Source organism: Podarcis muralis, chromosome 12 (genome assembly GCF_964188315.1).
Source record: "Podarcis muralis chromosome 12, rPodMur119.hap1.1, whole genome shotgun sequence".
NCBI lineage: Eukaryota > Metazoa > Chordata > Lepidosauria > Squamata > Lacertidae > Podarcis > Podarcis muralis.
The window spans coordinates 43,370,817-43,386,440 of record NC_135666.1 but is presented as its reverse complement, the minus strand read 5'-3'; the positions used below and the strand labels follow the sequence as shown (position 1 = coordinate 43,386,440).

Genomic DNA, 15,624 nt, shown 5'->3' with positions numbered 1-15,624 from the left:
CTTTGACAGCATGCTCTAAGCAGTGTGGGAAAACTGGGCCTACTTGCCGTGCAAATCCCCCACAATGCCCCTGTGATGGGCTATGAGGGCTCACTGGTTCCTGTGCTGGCACACCTGGCCCCTTGACTCCTGTCTGCACCAACCAGGCAATCATTTCTGAGAAGACCACATGTGGACATTGCCTGGAGACTCCCCCTGCGAGGGAAGAAGTGTTGGGCCTTCTCCACTGGCTTGCCTGGTGGCTGGGAAGGAACCCAGCTGCAATGCCTTAGGCTGAAGGGAAGGGAGACAAAGAGGGTATATAAAATGGCCCAAGGACCTGAAAGAAGCCTAGTGGAGAAAGGATGGGTGCTGCCTAAATAAGGAGTCTCTACAGAGATTTGAGAAAAGCTCTCCTTGTTCCCCTGTGGGGTGTGTGTGTGTGTGTGTGTGTGTGTGTGTGTGGTCTTCAGGCTATTTCACAAGCCCCATTGAATGTGGTTAGAGTGGGGTGTCAACAGACTTTGCTGCTCCCCGTGGTTGTCTAGGAGGAGCCGTGGGTTCAGTCCTGCCAGGGACATGTTTGGAGTCAGAGGATCTCTTTGAGGGAAAGCCTTCCTCAAGGCAGCTCTGGAGGAACTGGCAGTTCCCGGTGTTGGGACTTATTCCTGAGGAGCCTGGACTGAGAAAAAGGAGACTCGGGTGCTCTGAAGGACGCACAACACTTTGTAGAAGATGTCTGCTAAAGGGACTTGGGGATGGGAAGAATTCGGGCCAGGGGTGAAAATGGAAAATATGAAGCAACATTTGTGGAAGAAAGCCTAATACGCAGCGGAGCTGAGGTGAGTCTGTGCCTATTGAAATATAGAGCATGCCCTCTTTGATGTGTCCTTTCTATAGGGGCAGTGCTTTTTTTCTAAAAAAAAAGTTAAATGTTTAGGGCTACTCTCATTTTCCTACTCATATTGAAATACAGTAGTACCTTGGGTTAAGAACTAAATTCGACTTGGAGGCCCGTTCTTAACCTGAAACTGTTCTTAACCTGAAACACCACTTTAGCTAATGGGGCCTCCCGCTGCCACTGCGCTGCCGGAACACGATTTCTGTTCTCATCCTGAAGCAAAGTTCTTAACCCGAGGTACTATTTCTGGGTTAGCGGAGTCTGTAACCTGAAGCGTATGTAACCTGAAGCGTATGTAACCCGAGGTACCACTGTACTGCCTCTCAATGAGGCCAAACATAGATTCCCAAAATGTATAGGGGTATGCGTACCCCCAGAAAAAAGCACTGCATAGGGGTGTAGCACAACCCCAGAGAGAACGTGCCAAGGGCATTGTGGGATATTAAAATGGTGACTAGACCCAACCAGTTGGTTATTTTTGGAGACGTGGGGCAGAAAAATAAGGATGGGGATGCTGAAACAGGCATCAGCAATGGAGAGGGTGCAGTTGCTTAATAATGTGGGACAGGGGTGGGGAGCCTGCCTTCAGATGCTGTCAGACCCACAACTCCCAAACAGCCCTGTCAATGCACAGGGATTATGTAAGTGCTCCAGCCACAGGTTCCCCATCCCTGGTGCTGGGCTTAAGTTGTTTATGGACACCTGAATGAGTGTCTCCATTCCCACCGCTCAGTCCAGACACTGAGGTCCAGCTCTGAGAGCCTTCTGGCAGTTCCTTCATTGCAAGAAGCAAAGTTTCTTTTCTTTTCTTAAGTTTTTATTTATACTTTTCAAGTTTATACATTTCATTAGTTTTACAATCAATTTAACATTTCAAAGTTTGACTTCTTTCCTCCTCTTTCTGTGGCTCCTTAAATTTATTTTTTAATATCTTCTGCATATCCAAATTCATTTAATTTGCTCATTTAATAATCTACTTTAAATATATACTTATGAAACTGCAGGTTATTACAATAATCCTGCCAATGTTTTTATCTGTTTGCAATTTGTCCGTAAATATTTAATAAACCATTTCCATTCTTTTATAAAAAGTTTGTTATCTTGATTTCTTAAGTTTCGCCATTTCTGCATATTCCATAAGTTTTTGTATCCATTCTTCCTTTGCTGGAACTTCTGCTTCTTTATACTTTTGGGCAAGTAGCATTCTTGCTGCTGTAGTAGCATACATAAATCAATTTCTATACAATTTAGGTAGCTCTGTCCCTATAATTCTCAGAAGCAAAGTTTCAAGGAACCAGGCAGAGGGCCTTTTCAGTAGTGGTGCCTGTCCTGTGGAATACCCTCCCATCAGATAGCAAAAGTTAAACAATTATACAACTTTTCATAGACATCTGAAGGCAGCCCTGTTTCAAGAAGTTTTTAATGTTTGATGTTTTGTTTTGTCCCTTTATAATTTATTGGAAGCTGGTCTGGGGGGTTGTGGTAACCCAGTCAGATGGGTGGGATATATGATGTTGTGGTTGTTGTTATTCAGGTTTAGCAAACACATCTGTACACATACTATCTGTTTTTAGCATTGTATCATGATAAGTATTTCACTGCAAGGTGGAACCTTTAGCTGAAATTAATTACCAGGAGCCAGGACCAACTTCAATGGTTCAATATGGGGCACCATTTACCGTACTCAGAATTACAGGATTTACTGATTATGGGCTTCTTCCAATAGTGTCTCCTCTAGGAATGATTTTGGAGCATACACAATAAAAGTGTATTATCAAAACTGGCTGTTCATGCAAATTTTTAAACACATTTGTGGGCAGGAGTTCCTGAGAATCTAACACCCTGTTTGGGATTCTAAGGCTTAGAGGCTGCATCAGCCAGGAAGAAATAAATAACTTAATTTGAAAAAAAAAGCCGTTCAACTGATTTAGGCTATAATTTTTTTAGGGGGGAAATATCACTTCCATGTCTGCTGAACTTTAATTCTCATACTATGTTTTCTTTAACAAGAAAGTGTAGCCCAAGCAATGAGAGTTGTTTTCTTACCGGTATGGTGGCATGTGTTTGTGAGTTTATAATATGCTCTGACCCAAGGATGGGGAACCTTTGGCTCATGAGCCAGCCACATTTGACTCACCAGCTCCTCCCCTTCTGGTCTGTAAGGCAGTTTTTTTAAAAAAAAAACCTTGCTCACATGACATCATATGTGACATCAGGGTGGGGCAAAAAAGGAATAATCATAACTTAAAGTGAGTTAATGAACAGGGTAAGTATGCCTTGTTCCAGAAGTACCAAGCTCTGGGCAGTGGTTTCAATGGAAATTGCTTGATTATATTCCTAAGCATGTGAGAACCAGCCAGCTGTCAGGTGCTTGTGAAGCTCTGTACCAGGGGAATATTTGGTACTCCAGATGTTGTTGAATTACAGCTCCCATCATCCCCAGTAAGCATGGCCAATGACCAGGGATGGTGGGAATTGTAGTTCAGCAACAACTGTTGGGCCAAAGGTCCCCCACACTTGCTCTGGCCAATGGGCTTTGACAGGTGGGTGGGACAAGCCATCACTCAATCATCTGATGTCATAATAATGTCAGGTGGGCTATTGTGCCAACTTGTCAAAGTTGGCCTATGGAGTGAGAATCTGACCTACTGGTTGCCCACCTTTTTTGTAAACTAAAGATTCCAGTTACTATCTTCAGTTGTTGCAGTTTCTTGTTTTTAATGGCATACTGCAATAAAAAAAACTGAACTTTCAGCATATGGCACCGGGAAGACCATATGCAGCCTGTCGACGCTTAGGAGAACCCTTTAATTTTTGTCAAATTCATAAGAACCCTTAGTCCATGAGATGTAACTTTGAAAGCTGTTTCACACAACCACTATGTTACAACCTTGCTATTTTCACATCATCAGAAAAAAAGAATGTGAGAATCAGGGCTTATCAGGTGATTCCTCTGTCACCCTCAGTGATGGCCTATCTTCCATCATGATTCCCTGAGTCAATAAAACTCTTTCTCCTTAAATTACTGCCCAACCCTGAGTTTCAGACCCCATTATAAAAAAGAGACGTGCAATGAACAATCCTGCTAATCCTGTTTTATTGCAAGGGAAATGCCCCTTCAGGAAACACCTCACATAGTCATTTCATTTCTAAGTATGGTTGATCTCTCTCTGCTGACTCAGATTCACAAAGATGGAAAGTCTTTGGTATTTCATAGTCTGATAGTTGCTTCCACGCATAACAGAAAATACCTAAACAGAAGGTTGATTTTATTAGGATGGCATTGTTGTTGTAGTTGATGGGCCTGGTCTCTCCCAGATTCTTCTTCATCTTCAAACAATAGTTGGTAGTGAGGCTGGTTTAGAAAAAATGTGGTAGGTTACAGGATTCCTTGGCAGTTTGAAGGCCATGTTCGATCTTCTTTAGGCAGGCAGAAGATTGTAATTTCTCTCAGGCTGGTGTCCATACTTTCCCTTTCTCTTTTCTGTTCTTAGCCTTAATAAGCCAGCCATAGAGAAGGGAAAGGATACTTTTTCTAACGAGTCTTGCTGAAGGCAATTCGCCTGGTGTATTTTCTTGGCATGACTTGCCTCAAGGCAGTTTGCACATCTGAGGAAATTATGGAGGGGCGTCGCTCCTTTCTCCTTAGGCGTTCAGCTTCCCCGGACACTTTCCTGTAGATGCCATCTACATAGGAGTGCAACATGCCCCAAGCATCTCTGGTCATTCGGAACTTGTTAGACCGGATCCTCCTTGGCAACTTGGAGGCAGTTCTAATTCTTGGTTTCTGCCTTCTGTATCTTTTCACAGACCTTATAGTTCTCTTTCGGACTGTGTGCCTTCTCCTGGCCTTCCCCCTGTACCGTGGTCGTGGTCGTGGCCGTGGTCTCCTACGCATTAGTCTCCGTGAAGCCATTTTGTTTCATACACCGAGACTGCAAGACTGCTTGCCTGCCTGTCTAACTGCCTGCCTGCAAATGCCTGAACCTTCATTGGAGGTAAACTCTTATATAAGGCTAGTTATTCAAATGAGCAGACACTTCTGTGCCCAGTGATTGGCTGACTGGAACAAAGGCCATGTGAACTACCTCATAATACCTGATTGTGACCGTGCTGAAATGAAAGAGATCATGGTTTAGTTTGACTAAAGGACTGTGTCTGGGACTTGCCTCATGTTGTTGTATGCTCCAGTTCCCTGAGCCATTCTTTGTGATAACAGTAGTATCCCATGACATCAAAGTTAGGCAAAATTCAATTCTTCAGAAAACCAACATTGAAAAACATTGTCTGAACTAGGTTTCCAATTCCAGTTTGGAGGCAAACTATGGTTTGTGGCAACTTTCCCCAAATGGCTGCTTTCTAGATGGCTTGGACTACAACTCCCATCAGCCCCAGTTAGCACAACTGGGCTAGCTGGAGCTGATGGGAGTTGTAGTAAAAAACAAATCTGGAAGGCACTGGGTTAGGGAAGGCTGTTTTATGGCAACTGTGGTTTGCCTAATAGAGATGCCACATCAGACTATAGTTTATCAGATACCAGCACAAACTGCAGTTATCACAGATTAAGAAGTAAAGAAGAAAATGTTAGAATATGGGTGAAGGAAGTGAGTTCACAAGCGTAAGATTGCTAACCTATATTTTATGCTGATCATTATTTTAATAGTAGTCTATCATGGTCTACACTCTGGAAGGGAAAGTATTGCCTCAGATGCTAACATCAGTATTACAGCATAGGGTGATTTAAATGATTTGTGGGCCATATTCTTCTCTTGTTTCTTTTTCTGTTGCCATGACATCTTACCTCACAGTGTGGCTCTTGCATCACATTCTTTTCTAGTTACCTAAACACTGTCCTCGCTTAACCTTTTCATAAACCACGATAACAGGCAAAAGGCCATGTTTGTGAATCTTTTCTTTGATCAGGTCATAAACATTTATTAAAAAATAAGATGCCAGAGTGGTTTATAGTGCATTCAAACAAAACAGTGATGGTTGCATTCAGGGTATATGGATACTGAGGTCTATGGATACTTGCGGAAAACATTTTAGCTATTTAGGGGTATATAACAAAATTAAGAGAGGCCCATAGCTGTCATCCGTCCCTTATTTGGCGGGAAACTCCCTTATCCCAGCGCCGTGTCCCTTAAATTTGGTGATGTCCCTTAAATTTCCTGAGTTTCATGCTTGCCCGGCTCGGGAGGGAAGCAGCAGCTCGGGGTCCTCCGCCGCGAGAGAGAGCGCGCGCACGAGCTGCCGTGTCTCCATCTCTCCCTTTTCCCCCTCAGGGGCACGCCGTGAGGAGACGGGCGGCAGCGAGCGGGCAGGCAGCCCCTCTTTTGCGAGACTTCCACTGCGCTACCAGGAGAAGCCGGAGGCAGCGGCGGCGGCGGCTGAGGAGGCGGCCTGAGGGAGGAGGAAGAGGAGGGGATGGGGAGGGATGCAGAAGGTCGGCGCTTCAGCAGCCGCCACAGTGCCGCAACCGCCTCATGCTGGGCTCGCGGGTGGCATGGGCGAGAGCCTCTCTCGGGCGGGGAAGGGCCGATGGAACTCCTCACGCCAGGACGACGGCAGCCCCAGCGTGCTGCTTTGCATACCCTCCAATTAGTGCAGCATCTTAATGTAGTGATTTCCCCCTCTGCATCCCTTTCATAACTCTATTTTTATAAATCATTTGTCCATCCATAGTTCAAATTTTTACTACAAGTTTTCTGTCAATCCTACCAATGTATGTAACTCTTTACAATAGCTTTTCAACTAAATTATAAACTTTCCCCATTCTTTATTAAAGAGGTCCTCTTCCTGGTTTCTAATTCTGCCTGTAAGCTTTGCCATCTCAACGTCGTTCATCAGTTTTGTCTGCCACTCTTCTTTGGTCGGAGTTGTAGACCCTTAGGATCATCTAGTCCAATCCCCTGCAAAACACAGTCAGTGGCAGCAAAAGCAGCATGGTTCCATCAGTGGCGGATTTCTGTATAAGCTAAGCCAAAATCCATTATTTCGGCTGCCGATCCCTTATTTTCGAGGCTACTGGTCCCTTATTTTCAAATCTGTAAGTTGACAGCTATGGAGAGGCCATAACTTGACATTGCTGTTGTAAATAATGGGAAGGGAAAGGAAAGGTTTGCACTATTTCTAGTCTTCTTTTCCGTTATTAAAAAAGAAAGGGAAATGGCATCAATCCAGTTTAGAAATAATCTTTTACAGGTCACCTTTCTGAGTAATTGGTACTGAGGCTAAACCCTATCACTAGTCAAATCTATTTTTCTTGTGCATTCCGTCTACAGCACAAAGATGTAAATCTTTTCCAGCATCTTAATCTGTATTCAGATAAGAACCAAAAGACTGATTACAGTGTGATGAATCAATTCCCATGATGAGGCATAAGCTTGTGGATGCCTGAGTTTCATCATTGTCTGAAATGTAACATCAGATTATGGAGCAACGTCTAGATTTTAACCCATACATTTTAAAGTCAAGTAATTCCAATCCACTATAATAAAATTCACAAAGATCATCACTGCCACAAAACTTTTATTGTAAAAAAATAAGAAAAGAAAAAAACCCTTTAAAAACTGTTGCCGTAGAACAGCATATTTCATAGCACTTAATTCTGGGTAAAACAGGTGTGCTCATAGAAACACACATCTGCTTTGAAGCCAAGAAATGCACAAATTGATAATAATGAAACAAAATAATGAAAATAATTATTTGAAACATTTAAAACAGATAAGAAAAAGGGATTTGCACCAGAAATATCTAGATTAGAAACGGATTTGATCAACTAAAAAACGAAAACTCTTTCAAAGGTGTACTGACTCCTCCTTGACTGGGAAGTAAAGGAGGAAGGGATGAAAGCCGCCATGATCAAATGGGCCCAGGATTTCAGGTATAATATAGAAATGAAAAGTGGGAAAAATTATGGAAAGTAAATAGGAAATTTACAGTGTGTTACACTTTGAGGGAATTTACAGTGTGTTACACTTCTGTTTCAGTGTATCTGAAGAAGTGTGCATGCACACGAAAGCTCATACCAAGAACTAACTTAGTTGGTCTTTAAGGTGCTACTGGAAGGAATTTTTTTTTGTTTTGACTTTGAGGGAAAACCTTCAAAAAGTACCGTTGGTATTTGATGCCATGGAAGCTTTCAAAAATGTACAAAAATGTATCTAGTACTTGTGGGAGATGTGGAATAGAAACTGGTACTATGTTGCACAGGGACGCGGGTGGCGCTGTTGGTAAAAGCCTCAGCGCCTAGGGCTTGCCGATCGAAAGGTCGGCAGTTTGAATCCCCGCGGCGGGGTGCGCTCCCGCTGCTCAGTCCCAGCGCCTGCCAACCTAGCAGTTCGAAAGCACCCCCGGGTGCAAGTAGATAAATAGGGACCGCTTACTAGCGGGAAGGTAAACGGCGTTTCCGTGTGCGGCTCTGGCTCGCCAGAGCAGCGATGTCACGCTGGCCATGTGACCCGGAAGTGTCTCCGGACAGCGCTGGCCCCCGGCCTATAGAGTGAGATGGGCGCACAACCCTAGAGTCTGTCAAGACTGGCCCGTACGGGCAGGGGTACCTTTACCTTTACCTTTACTATGTTGCACATGTGGCGGCTATGTAAAAAAATTAAGATCTTCTGGGACGACATCTATATAGAACTTTAAAAAATGTTTAGAGTTTCATTTAAAAAAAGACCAGAAGCATTCTACTCTGAATTACAGGATCAGACATTCCTAAGAATGTAAAAGAAGTTTTTTTTATACGCCACAGTCGCAGCGAGAATCTTAATTGCGACTAAATGGAGAAGTGATAAAATCCCTTCCAGGTCAGAATGGTTACAAAAACTAGCCGAATATGCAGAGCTAGCCCAAGTATCTGAAAAAAATGAAAGATAAGTCAAAACAAGTATTGCAAAATGGGAGGTTTTCAAATCATATCTTAAGATCAATTGTGGTAGTATGAACTTGGTTGCAGCCTTCAAATAACTTCTGTAGTTGTACTAAGTAAGAAGCAAGGATATAAAAGATACCTAATACTTTAATATAAAATGAACAGATAGATTTATAATAATAATAATAATAATAATAATAAATTTTATTTATATCCCGCCCTCCCCAGCCGAAGCCGGGCTCAGGGCGGCTAACAACAGTCAAATAGCCAAACAGTCAAATTCTAAAAAGCATTCTAAAAACATTTCATTATAAAATTAATTAAAATCAAATTGTTGGCAACCGATTAGGCAAAATTCTGTGCAGGTTGCCAGAGGAGGGAGTCAGGCTGCGCCCTGACCAAAGGCCTGGTGGAACAACTCTGTCTTGCAGGCCCTGCGGAAAGATGTCAGGTCCCGCAGGGCCCTAGTCTCTTGTGACAGAGCATTCCACCAGATTGGAGCCGCAGCCGAGAAGGCCCTGGCTCTAGTTGAGGCCAGCCTAACCTCTCTGAGGCCTGGGACCTTAAGGATGTTTTTATTTACAGATCGTAGGTTTCTCTGTGGGGCATACCAGGAGAGGCGGTCCCGTAGGTACGAGGGTCCTAGGCCGTATAGGGCTTTAAAGGTTAAAACCAGCACCTTAAACCTGATCCTATACTCCACCGGGAGCCAGTGCAGGTGGTATAGCACCGGGTGAATGTGATCTCGCAGCGAGGACCCCGTAAGGAGTCTCGCTGCGGCATTCTGTACCCGCTGGAGTTTCTGGGTCAGTCTCAAGGGCAGCCCCACGTAGAGCGAGTTACAATAATCCAGTCTGGAGGTGACCGTCGCATGGATCACAGTGGCTAGGTCAGGGCGAGAGAGATAAGGGGCCAACTGCTTAATGCAATAAGTTTGTAAATATTAAAAGAAGCATGGAGAAGACGGGAAGTTAGATGTACCTTAAGAAGATTTACTGTCAAAACAGATGATTTTATTCTTTTGTTTATTTTGTATTTGGTGTAACAAGTGTCGTAGATGTATGGTTTTTTTTTCAATTTTTGTTGGTGTTTACAACAAAGCATAAATAAAACAAAACAAAAACAAAAAAATGCACAAACTGAAGCTAAGGCACTCTGCACATCCTCTGAGAATCCCTCCTCTTCAGCCAGTCTTCTCTGTTTCATCCAGATTTGTGGCTTCTGTCACTTCATTTTGCTATATTAATTCTCCATCTGCCAAACACTTCAGCATGTACTTGAATCCTGCTGCATTATTGCTAGTTGATATGGCTTTGATTTATCCGCAGAAACTCAGCAAGGTCAGGGACCTTTTATGCATTTCAGTGCCTGGGGTGAACGGTGGGCAGGTTTTGAATTTTGAAGCTGCTGAATGGGAGTATGTTTCTTGCATAGCACTTTTCCTTTAACAATTGTAGGGATTAAGTATCCTTAGAATAATTCTTCTGCTTTAGGACACAATCCAGAATTGTGGTCTGGCTTCAGGTCATACTCTTCGCCTGTAATCTAGATAGTCAGCTGAATTAATGCCTATCCCTCTCTGGCACTGTTCTGTTCTCTTAATGATGAAAACATTGTGAGTCACTGGCAGATAGAGGCTGGTTCAAAGGGCACTTTGCAAAATCACAGAGGAGATTTTGACAGGTGGGTGGCCTGCCCACCTGTCAGTCATGTGGTATCACAATGACATCATGTGATTGACAAGCAGATGGCCCCACTCGCTTTCCCGATTTGAAGCTGAAACTTTCTCCACCCTGACTCAAATGATAATGTTACCTTGGAATCTAAAGTAATGCCAATCAAAGTTAAATACTATTTGACCAGCATAGTGCATGTGATCTTTCTAGATGAGTTATTTTAATATCCCTTCTCTAATCTAAAGCACTACAGTAGTCCCATTCTTTAAATCCATTGATTTAGGTTTTCCTAACATATGAGTGATTCCTGTAAGAGCAACAATAAATTAGTTTACCAGCCTCATATATGAAGATGTACCCCTTTTTCAAGGTCACCCAAAGAGAAATCAAAATGTTCTTCATTTGCAAAACATACTATAGGGCGTACAACTGCAATCCTATGCACAGCTTCAGCCTTGAAAGTTCTACTGAAAGCAACAGCACTTACATGTCAACGCCTTGGTGTGTGTTGTTGTGTTGTTGTGTTGTCTAAACTTAGGTTCTATGTGATCAGCTTTCTCTACCCCTTGTAGTGGGAAGTGCTCTGTCCTTTGAGACGTTTCCATGAGAGTCTGAATTAGTAGAACTGAGAGTAAAATTCACTCCACGGGTTACTTCTTTACTGGCAGGATTTCATATTTGAGTCTTATTTACAAACAGAATAGAGAGTGCTTTTATGACACTTATGTAATCGGAATATGTTTTATTTGAGTTGAGAATAGTTCTACTGGTAGCATAACAAATCTGGCTACTCTGTTCTGTTCTGGTGCAGTGTGGAATATGAGGTTGCTGAGATCTTCTGTCTTAGAGAATTCAAAAATCAAAAAAGAGGGGAGGGGAATCAAAATAACTAAGGCTCAAAACAGACTGGCAGGCGAGCCGGTGTAAAGAAAGTGGCTGGCTAATTGTATTCCCTCATGATCCCAGTCCAAATGGACCAGACGACTTGAGTGCATAAAAGAGCTCATGTGCCACGAGTTTGAAAATCTCTGGGAATACTAAGGGGCCTTGTGCCACCCCTGATGGAGCTGAAATTGTAGTGAACAGAATGCTGGAACCATGTTGTATTATCAAAGGACATGGAACCACTTATTCCAACTAAACACTTAGTGCTGTCATGCTGGCGTGACAGAAAATGGCACTAAAGCACAGACGAGTGGCTATTTTAGTTTGGATAAATACACTAGATTGTCAAGCCCTGTTCTTATATCAGCAAAAAGTGTTGGGGACATTTGTAGATATGTCTAAAATGAAATCGCCGTATTTTGCTTAAGTAATTTGCCTTCCCAAAAAATGTGTGTGCGCGTGCGTGTATGCTTCCCCCCCCACTGTCTGAAGCTGTTTTGCTAGATATACTCTCAGATAGATATACTATCTATATCTATCCATCTGATGCCTATGTAAGTAAGTAATTTTGTAATGCAAACTAAAAAAAAAGAGTGACCCATGCTTCTATGTGAGCTGTTGGGTTGGTTAGTAAGAACATGTCCTCAGAATGTCCAGTGCTTTAATCGCTGACAGGTGTCTGTTCACAGAGAAATTTAAGAAACAGGATTTCTAGTCTTCTGTATGTTACTTTTTAATCCCATGAACAAGGAAATTCTGTGGATTAGCACCACATTTGGCTGGTTTGCATATCAGGCTTACATGCTCTCCCCCTCTCTGACATGGCTGTGAGTTATTAGAAAGCTTTTTCTTCCATTTTAGATTAAACACACTTTGCCATGTAGTCTGAGCTTGAAGAAACTGTGGTTTATCATAACTATGGTTAGTGGAAACAAGCCAACTTCAAATAATAGAAGAAGTTGACTTCTTTCAACTAGCCATAATTCAGTTTAACCACACTTCAGGGCATATGAACAGTATTTAACTACAGTTAATGTAAAACTGAAGTTGAAGCTTTAAATCTCTGCCTCATGACTAAACAAAAAAAATTCCTTCCAGTAGCACCTTAAAGACCAACTAAGTTAGTTCTTGGTATGAGCTTTCGTGTGCATGCATACCAAGAACTAACTTAGTTGGTCTTTAAGGTGCTACTGGAAGGAATTTTTTTTGTTTTGACTATGGCAGACCAACACGGCTACCTATCTGTAACTGCCTCATGACTGTGTCAGAAGAGAAGGAGAGGGAGAGCATGAGAGCTTCAGGTTTTGTAAAGCTAAACCGTGGTTTAGCATAGGATTTTGTTATACGCCATCCCAGTCTCCACAGCAGTGTGAGATTCCTGGGGTCGTGCGCTTTACCCAGGGTCTTTATGATATAAGATTTATTTACACATATACTGTATACAACCTGGGCCTACTATGGAGGAGTTTAAAGCATTACTGTCCTTTTGAATCGTACTGTTGCTTGAGATAAAATATACATCAAGAGACACATACATTTTGCTATGCCCTTCTCTCAGTATCCATGCTGAGAGGCGCTCTTTGAGAGTGTATCTTTCCCAGAACAAACCCAAAGCAAGTGTAATCTTAATTTATATGCTGTGCCTTGTATGCACAAACAGCTTTTCCACAGGCTATGCAGACATTTCACAATGAATCCATGCTGATGGAGCACTGGAGAATAACATGATGCCAACCCAGAGAATTGACAGTGGGGCATATATTCAGATTCCTTTAAATTTTTAATTTTTTAAGAACATTGTTATGTATTTCTCTACTAGGGTAGGAGGAAATATCTTGCCAGCAGTGCTGGAATGCCCTTAGGATCCCCGGCAGCATTTTAAATTATATTTTATGCACTGCGAGAAAGGCTGGAGGTAAACCTTTTAGGTGTCTGCACTGTGTATAAAGTGAGAGTGAATAGTGGCTGTGATTTTATCCAAAACTTTTCAGTCTTTTCCTTCCTTCCTTCCTTCCTTCCTTCCTTCCTTCCTTCCTTCCTTCCTTCCTTCCTCTTTCTTTCTGATTTTATAATCACCCACCATAAGCTGAAGCTATGTATTTTGTGTGCGATTATGTGCACTAAGATAGGGACGCGGGTGGCGCTGTGGGTAAAAGCCTCAGCACCTAGGGCTTGCCAATCGAAAGGTCAGCGGTTCGAATCCCCGCGGCGGGGTGCGCTCCCGTTGCTCAGTCCCAGCGCCTGCCAACCTAGCAGTTCGAAAGCACCCCCGGGTGCAAGTAGATAAATAGGGACCGCTTACTGGCGGGAAGGTAAACGGCGTTTCAGTGTGCGGCTCTGGCTCGCCAGATGCAGCTTTGTCACGCTGGCCACGTGACCCGGAAGTGTCTCCGGACAGCGCTGGCCCCCGGCCTCTTGAGTGAGATGGGCGCACAACCCCAGAGTCTGGCAAGACTGGCCCATACGGGCAGGGGTACCTTTACTTTACCTTATGTGCACTAAGCCATTTTAATTCCATTCATCTCCAAGATACTTTACCCAAATGCAATTTATATACAGGGCGAGTCCTTTAAAAGAGGCGAGTACACATGTTCCACGAGGCCTCTTTTAAAAGACTTACCCTGTATCTATATTTGTGATGCTCCTGCAAGACCCAAGCTGGGAACAAAAACACTGTTGCTGAGGGGTGGACAACAGCACTGCTATAAAAGCCTGGCTAGATGTACTTTCCATCGTAAGTAAAAGTTAAAGAAAGCTAAGGTCATAAAATGGCAAGGGAATGCTGTGGGTATTTATTTATTTTTCTTGATATTTATTTTATAAAGCATAGTGCCTTCTCAGACATGGCAGAGCTCTTGATGACTTCTAGTGGATGGCATATAGGCAGTAGCTCCTATTAAGGATCACACTGGCAGTAAAGAGCAGCAGCACCAACCCAGATAGCACTGTTAGAGCAGCCAGGATCAACACCTCCAGCACTTCCAGTATTTCCCCCCTAGTCATGGTGGCTGCAATAGGGGGGCCCCTGCCACCCTCCCCTCTGGCATCACCCAACATATTATTCCCTCCACATTGTCCCCACTAAATTCAAATAAAAATGAGTGCTGAGGTAAAGTTCGCAAACCGGGACACTACTTCTGGTTTTGCAGAGTTCGTAAACCGAATGGCTCATAAACAGGGCTGTTCTTAAACTGAGTGTATCTAGCTTTTAATAACATGTTTTTTTCTACTCAGGATTGTTGTATTTGTTACTTTAATTTATTGCTGTTTTAAGATACGTAAACCATTCTGAAATTTGATGATGAAGAGCAGTATATATTTAATTAGTTCAGGTGCTATGATACAACAGCCAAATAATGCACCAGTGCTATGATGAAGTACTGACCTCAACAAAAGGCACTATAAAATGCTGCTTTAAAGTGCCAGGTAGCTGGGCCCTCCACACAGGACAGTAAACTCCCCACTTTAATATTTCCAGGCCCCCTAGCCTCTGACTCAAGGAGTTCTCCACCCCTGCTTCCCGTCTCACTCAGGAACCTTGCGATCAACTTCCAAAATAATCCAGAGGATTGTGCCTCTGTCCTCTCGTGGCTTCCCAAAGGGGTGATCGCCTTTGGTTGTGTCCCTTCAGAGTCAGCCTTCATTGGCCCTGCCTTGAAAAGCCATATCAGCAAGGAAGCTTCAATGCTGAAAGACATCTATCACAGGCAAGACTCTCTAGCCAGCTTTGCGTTGCTGCTCTTCGTTGATGTCCTTGGCAATTGCACAGTCCAAACTGAAGTGGTGAAGGTTAGTCACATGTTCCAAATTTGCTGCCCTTCCTTTCCACTGACTTCTCTTCTTCTCCAGCCGTGGTTCTCATATTTCCTCGCATAATAATAATAATAATAGAACCATAGAGTTGGAAGGGACCCCAAGGGTCATCTAGTCCAACCCCCCATGCAAGAATCTCAGCTAAAGCATCCATAACAGATGGCCATCCAGCCTCTGCTTGAAAACCTTCAAGGAACGAGAGTCCACCACCTTCTGAGGCAGTATGTTACGCTGTCCAACAGCTCTTACCATCATAAAGTTTTTCCTGATGTTTAGTTGGAATCTCCTTTCTGATAACTTGAAGCCATAGGTTTTAGTCCTAGCCTCTGGAGCAGGAGAAAACAAATTTGCTCCATCTTCCATGTGACAGCCCTTTAGATATTTGAAGATGGCTATTGTATTTCCACTTGGTCTCCTCTTTCCCAAGCTAAACACACCCAGTTTCCTCAACCATTCTTCAAGGGGCTTGCTTTCAAGACTCTTTATCATCTTGT

General features: G+C 43.1%; 1 protein-coding gene across 2 annotated transcripts in view; it reads left to right on the top strand.

Annotated features, from left to right (window-relative positions):
* Window positions 1-447: 447 nt before the first annotated feature.
* The window catches only part of EOMES (eomesodermin), a 161,567-nt gene continuing 146,390 nt past the window's right edge, over window positions 448-15,624 (top strand). Inside the window, exons 1-2 of one of the 2 annotated variants that reach the window (XM_077916331.1) lie at window positions 448-821; window positions 4,691-4,878. The gene's annotated coding sequence lies outside the window, so the exon portion shown is untranslated. The remainder of the gene's footprint in view (window positions 822-4,690; window positions 4,879-15,624) is intronic. The other variant, XM_077916332.1, reaches the window with a different exon arrangement.